A 7,526-nucleotide genomic window follows, 5' to 3' on the forward strand; every position below is an offset into this window, starting at 1 on the left:
GGCTGTCTGGCTTCAAAAAAAAAAATGAGCTCACACTGTACCGGAGCCCCCAGACCCAGGTGCTGAAATAGCTCCCAGGGTTTGGCAACTGGTGTCAACGCCGGCTGCTCAGTTTCACACCTTGCTTTTTCAAACAGCAAGTCCAAACAACCACTCCTCTACGGAATTGTTGCGGTCTCTGTGGACATTTGGTCGTGGGTGCCACAACTGCACCTGACGAGGTGGCCGAGTGGTTAAGGCGATGGACTGCTAATCCATTGTGCTGTGCACGCGTGGGTTCGAATCCCATCCTCGTCGCTTGTGTGCCCTTTAACCTCCTCTTTACCACAACTCTTGCACGCGCAATGCATCGGAGTGCTAGAGGGGATCAAGAAAAGCTAGCCCTGGGTCTAGGTGTTTCGCAACGGTGGGCTGTATTTCCATGTTGGTTGGACACAGATGCTGTAAGGCTGACGGGTCGCCACTGGAGATCCATGCAGATCAATGCAGTGCACAGTCCCGAAGTCAGCGGCCCAGATCGTGCGCCTTTATATATCTCATCAAAACCAGATGAAATATCTAATTGGTCTAGATTAACTGAGTGTGTTAAAGATATTAGAAATTGGATGGCCGAAAATTTCCTATTATTAAACTCTGACAAAACGGAGATATTACTTATTGGCCCAAAAACTAGTACACAGAAGCTCTCACAATTCAGCTTGCACCTAGAAGGATGCACTGTTACTACTAGCTCAACAGTGAAAGACCTGGGTGTAATATTAGACAGCAACTTATCCTTTGAAAACCATATTTACAATATCACAAAAACAGCCTTCTTCCATCTTAGAAATATTGCCAAGCTTAGGAACATTTTATCTGTATCTGATGCAGAAAAGCTAGTTCATGCATTCATGACCTCCAGACTGGACTACTGTAATGCATTACTAGGTGGTTGTCCTGCATCTTCAATAAACAAGCTACAGTTAGTCCAGAATGCAGCCGCCAGAGTTCTTAACAGATCAAGAAAATATGATCATATAACCCCAATATTATCATCCCTGCACTGGCTACCTGTTAAGTTTAGAATTGACTATAAACTAGCTCTACTCTCATACAAGGCTCTAAATGGTTTAGCTCCCACCTATCTATCCAGTCTTCTAACACATTACAATCCACCACGCTCTTTAAGATCACAAAATTCTGGACTGCTAGTAGTTCCCAGAATATCAAAGTCCACAAAAGGAGGTAGAGCGTTTTCGTATTTAGCTCCAAAACTCTGGAATAGTCTTCCTGACTGTGTTCGGGGCTCAGACACAGTCACCCAGTTTAAAAGTAGACTAAAGACTTATCTCTTTAGCCAGGCATACATCTAACACTTCCCATAACCTTGCACGCCAGTACATCTGATTAAATGCACATTCAGCTAGTACTGCTAATATTATGAACAGCAGCTACGCTAATGCTGTTCCATTGTTTCCTTTCTTCTACCCATCCCGAGGCATACAGAGACTGTGCCGGCTCCAGTGGCATCCGGAGATGGACCAGCTCCAGCTGGGTTCTGCTTGTGAGGATTGGAATATTCAAGCAGTGCCATGGACAACAACCTCCTTATTGATTCACATAACACTATACACATGCTGTATCTGCATCACACAATTGTCACCCAAATGAGGATGGGTTCCCTTTTGAGTCTGGTTCCTCTCAAGGTTTCTTCCTCATACCATCTAAGGGAGTTTTTCCTTGCCACAGTCGCCTCAGTCACCTCAGGCTTGCTCACTTGGGATAACATCTAGGACTGTTTGTCTGTTTGTCTGTTCATATGTTTGTTGTTTTTTGATGTGGTTTCTCATGTAAAGCTGCTTTGAGACAATGCTCTTTGTTAAAAGCGCTATACAAATAAAATTGAATTGAATTGAATTTATTGCAACAGACTGGGATGCAAGTTCATATCAGCAAACCTTGTCAACAAGAGCCTAAGCCTTTCAAACCTTTCCTGGGTTTGGATCTTGAATCACGTCTGGTAATGGAAGCATGCGTGATACAACCATTGCGACCGCCTGCCAGAGTGCCTCTCTTTCCCGACCTGGCAGGCCTCCCTTGACCACAGCCCCACAACCCTCCAAGTGCATGGGTAGCATCGCCAAAAAAAACATGGTTATTAATTAATGTAATTAATTAACTGATTAAATATGATTGTGATAGTTAAAACTATTGATAAACTGATGAAAATGAATTACCTGTAACTAGAGTGAGAATCAGTGGTATGTATCTCACTATGTACAGTAAGTTGTATAGTTGATCCATTTCTGAACACAGCTCTGTGAGGATTCTGTATAATAGTGCTGTATGTGCTGAACTTTACACGTCTCTAGAAGGCCACACCCAGGAAGTGATGCAGTTTTAGTGTTATTTTGTACAGATCACTTCACAGTGTCAGTGACAGAAATCTAGAGTCATTATGGCTGGTGTTGTATTTCAAGATTCATCATCTATACAATACTATAAGCCTTTATCTGTTTGTGTGGTTTTTAAATTATTTGTACATTTATAAATAATTATGATAATTTGCTGTGGAAAATCATAGGAAACTGGATCCAGATTTAAACAAAATCTCTCATAAGTAAATTTGCTGTGTCTATAACCAAAAGGTAATTAAATTCAGTTCAATTCAATTCAGTTCACTTCATTTTTATTTGTACAGCACTTTTAACAATGGACATTGTCTCAAAGCAGCTTTACAGAAATACAGAAATTCAGAATAGAAATTACAAAGTTGAAAATTAACTTTACCCCTAATGAGCAACTCTGAGGCAACAGCGGCAAGAAAAAACTCTGTGAGACGATATGAGGAAGACTCAAATGTGAACCCATCCTCATCTGGGTGATACCAGAGAGTGTGATTATGAATAAATTACCTTCTAATTGTATATTATCAAACATTAAAAGCAGCAGAGGAGATGATCAGATCCACTTGTTTAGTTTTATCATCAACTTTAGCAGACAGACGTGGTGGCATAGGGATTTACCTCCACATGGAGTGATGAAAAAAAGGAACTCAGGTTTAGATTTTGGATGTTGTTTGTACCATTGTAGGCTGTTTACTGAACCACTGTCTTTGTTGCTGCAGGACAGAGTAACATCATCACCTTCATCTACAACTTTATGAGTGAAAAGTGGTTCTAATAAATCTGCCATGGAGTCACCTGTTATAGAGAAGAGAACATAATAATTTTTTAGTTTTGAGCTATATAACTCATATTCTATTTTTTCTTAACATCACACAGGCTAATTAATCATTAATTTATTATCTCCTTTCTGAAAAGATCAATGTTAACTTACCTAATGAAAGCCACAGACACATGAATATAACAGTGAACATGATGAATGGTGTTAGTACAATGACAATATTCTGAGGTCTTTCTGTACTCTATTATATTAATATTTCAGAGGTTCATGTCTCCACAAAGTGTGACATTCTCCATCCCGCTCCCAGTATTCCAGAGATAGGCTCCAGGTTGGAGCTTTAATTTTCAGAGGTAATTACAGTGGGATTTGAACCTCCTTGGACCTCTGGAGAAACAAGCTTCCAAGCGAGAACCAAGCCGGCAGTGCAAGTTTCCATTAGTTTTATCCCACCCACTCTCTTCCATGTAAAACCGGGGCTCGTCCGGGATTTGAACCCGGGACCTCTCGCACCCAAAGCGAGAATCATACCCCTAGACCAACGAGCCAGGTCGTCCCTGTTCAGCTTGCTGTGTGCCAATGGAGGTTCACTGTACTCTGTAACTCTCTGTGACCTTCCAGTTCATATGGACTGGGGTCCGAGTAAAAGGAACTCGGTTACACAAAGTCAAGTTAACAATAAAGCGAGGGCTCCTGTGGGATTCGAACCTTTTTGGAATGCAGACGCTAAGTGTGAACCAAGCAAGGAGCTCTTGCCATTGGGCCAAATATATCATTAATCTCGGTGGACATGAAGATCAAAATCAATTCTTGTAGAACAAGCTTACTTTAGTGTCAGGTGGAGGTTTCAGTATAGGTCAAGTTTACAGGATTGTAGCTTCTTTGCTGGAAACTGTACTGTTGCTCCAGTATAGCTTGGTGAATATTATGAGGCTTCAAGTAGTTTCTGTGACATTTGCAGTAAGTTTAAAAATGATTCCAGTTGGTAATAAAATTGAATTAGCTGGTTGCTAATGAAACTCAGGTGGCTGGTGGGGTATGGTTTGGTAACTGTTACAAGGTCTCATCTGTTCGATAGGGTGACACTAGGAAGCTGTAATGGAGTCCCATGTGGTTGCTATGGATTTTAAAAAATATTTTAGTATGATTTATGTCATTTACAGGGTTGTTACTGTAGTCTTAGATTTCTGTTCTTGGTGAACAGGAATGAAACCCGATGTGGTCTTTAGCTGTTGTAGCTCATCTACCTCAAGAATGGATTATGGAGCACTATTTCAGTAGAGCTTATTTATTTCCTGATTGTGTGATGGAAACTGTGTTTTTATTTTCCACAATTCTTATTCTTAGTTATACATACTTTCAGGTATCCTGTAATTCTCAAAAATATATTAAAGACCCTGCAAAGACACACATGATGAACACATTAAATCTCATGCTCAGTAAAACAAACAAACAAACAAGCAAACAAACAAACAAATAAATTAAAAAAAAAAAAAGTCAAATCAGCTGCTTGTCAAAAAAGTTTACAATATCTAAATTTTCCAGCATGTGATCTTTACACTGTCATTAAGTAAATAAACCATCAAACCTGCCACTATTGTTTATGAGAACTGCACTTAATACTGCAGAGGGAGTGAACATGTGGCTTCTTCAAACACACACCTAACTTTTCTATCTGTATTTGGATTCACTTAGAATGTTTTGTCTATTCACTTCAAATAAAGTATTCATATATGGTTATATACATACATTTCTATTGGATCAATAATCAGAATGCTGATGTTATGCATAGCTTCCAGTCTTTTCTTCTTATTGTGATTCTTTAACACTTTCATGTTTGAGGTCTCTGTAGATTTTTGGACAGTGAAGTTGACTTTCCTGTCACTGTGGGCTGCAAGGCGCAGTAGTACAGTGCAGAGTCTGATACTGAAGCAGGCGAGATCTCCAAATCCACACGCTTCAGACTCTTATGAACTTTAGCAGACAAATGAGGATGAGGAGTATCACCTGTCTGATTCCCTCCCGATTCCGTCAACAGAACGAGGAATTCTGGTGCTGCATTGGAATATTGTCGATACCACTGTAGATTGTTCATAGAAACAGTGTATTTATAATCACAGGAGAGTGTAACTTCTTGCTCCTCTTTACCATAGACAGCAGAAGATGTTGGAGTAATGCTGTCCTGTGTGCTCTCACCTGAAGAGGACATTTATTTCAGAATATTATCATTTTATATTATACAATATACATACAGTACATGCTTACAATCTAAAACACTCACACATGGAAACATTTCTTTACTAGTTATAAAACATTTAAACATAATATATGGGGATAAATAAAATATAAGCTTACCTATGAACATGGTAAAAAACAGAAACATACAGAAAACCATCATGTTTTAATTTCCTCTGTTCTTCTTTAAGTTTCCTTTTTATGTTATTGTAAATGTCAAGTTTCCTTCTACTCTGTCTTCAGTAAAGCATCTAAGCATTTCTTGTGTACAAAGCCTCAACTGTAGATTCCCTCTGTTTTAACCAATCAGAGTGAAGGATGTGCCACATTATGTAAAATACACACACATGTTCTAAAAGAATTTAATGAGCAAAAGATTCATATATTTATTTCCTGTATTTCCTATTTCTATGAACTTAAACCTTTTCTAATCTACAAAATATATTGTTGCAATTACAAACAATTCTTATTGTGAAATTAAATTCTTCATCAGATTTATAGTACACCCTTAAAGTCTAAACAAAACACCAAATTATAACAATATAAAACCCCTAACAAGGTGGTGTTTGAGAGCATGTGCACAAATACATAAGCATCTTGTATTAAGCTCAAGATTCTGCAGTAATTCAAGTGTTTCAGTCGGACTGCACTCCACACACCATGTATCTGTGCTGAAGCTTTGTTCAGGTTTAATGTTCATGGCTACTTTAACACTCCACATGGTTCTGTTGTGTCCAGGTCCAATCAGGTTCAGTTCTAGAGTATTTTCATGTCATGTACTGCCATCTGCAGGAGCTGAATTTAAATAGATATATACATTATTTACATCAAGAACCATCAATATATTTAAAACAAAAGTATTCCTCACCACGCTGGGAATAGTTCACAGTTTCAATTCACAGATTCATTTGGAATCATTACAGCATTTCAGCATATCAGAACACAAGAATAACCCGTCTTTTTCTTTTTTATCTGTATTTCTGACATTAACCTAGACAAAAACAAGTCCTCAGATTCAGCATCCTTAAAGAGACAAATTTGCTGGTGTGCTTGTGATTATTGTCCTTTAATATGACCCAGTTTCAGCACAACATAAGCTCATGGACAGATAGTCTTACATTTGTCTCAAGAATATTCTAATATAAAGTGGAGATCATCAATGTCCAAATGATTAATAGTTTTCTAGAGCCTGTGGCTGCAAAACAACCGAATCCTCACCCCTCCACCAACATGACACTTGGTATGAGGTGTTTGTTGTGATAAACTCTGTTTGACCTTCACCAAACATGAAACTATGAATAATGATTAACCATCAGTCCAAAAAAATATTGTTCCCAAATTTGTTAAGATGCTGCCATGTTTTTTTGTAGAGAAAGGGCTTCTTAAGTGCTTAAGTGAAGAGTAAGTGATGTTTCCACAGGTCAGGGTCGTAACACTTAAGACCTGGGAAATGCAACTGTGAATGGATTTTTGCTGATCCATTTAAAATTTGGCAGACATTGTACATCCATTTAACTGAAAATACAAATGTTAATACACAATTTCCATTTTCATTTCATTTTCACTCAATCTTGATGAATTTCATTATGATCAATAAAAGGAAAGCAAATTTGACTAACACTTTCCTTATTCATCCATTTTAACTTCTTGTAACTATACAATGGAATTATGGTCTGGAGTGCTCACATTTTGTTCTGGATCTTAGTTCACATTTGGTAAAGTAACATACATTTATACACACAGGTATAATAAACACATGAAAGAATAAATAAATGTATGAATGGAAATAAATTACAGGATATATAATTATAGGATATTGTTTGTACCAATAAAGCAGAATGTTATCTCTGCATCACTTATATGAACATTTCAGAGTAACAGTGTACTGAATAAACAAAAAGTAACCATGTGCCTTTATCATGAATTAACTTGAATGAATCACAGAACCAGATAGGATCTTGCGCATGCGCGGTCAATACGAAATGAACGAATCTCTCCCGAGTCATATTACGGATTCATTCAAAATGAACGAATCTTTCACGGAACCGAATCGGAGCCACGGAGGCCAGCTGTACGCCAACTGCATCCTGTTAAAACGTAAAAAACAAAAAAATCTCTGTAATTCACTT

At 38.1% G+C, this 7,526-nt stretch overlaps 2 non-coding genes across 2 annotated transcripts; one reads left to right on the forward strand and one right to left on the reverse strand.

Moving 5' to 3' along the window:
- The first annotated feature begins 215 nt into the window (after positions 1-215).
- trnas-gcu (transfer RNA serine (anticodon GCU)) lies at positions 216-297 on the forward strand. The gene has a single exon. It is a non-coding gene; the product is annotated as a tRNA-Ser (tRNA).
- Positions 298-3,638: 3,341 nt separating this feature from the next.
- On the reverse strand, positions 3,639-3,710 carry trnap-ugg (transfer RNA proline (anticodon UGG)). Its single transcript has one exon. It is a non-coding gene; the product is annotated as a tRNA-Pro (tRNA).
- Between the last annotated feature and the right edge of the window lie 3,816 nt (positions 3,711-7,526).

Source organism: Hemibagrus wyckioides, unplaced genomic scaffold (genome assembly GCF_019097595.1).
Source record: "Hemibagrus wyckioides isolate EC202008001 unplaced genomic scaffold, SWU_Hwy_1.0 Contig24, whole genome shotgun sequence".
Lineage (NCBI taxonomy): Eukaryota > Metazoa > Chordata > Actinopteri > Siluriformes > Bagridae > Hemibagrus > Hemibagrus wyckioides.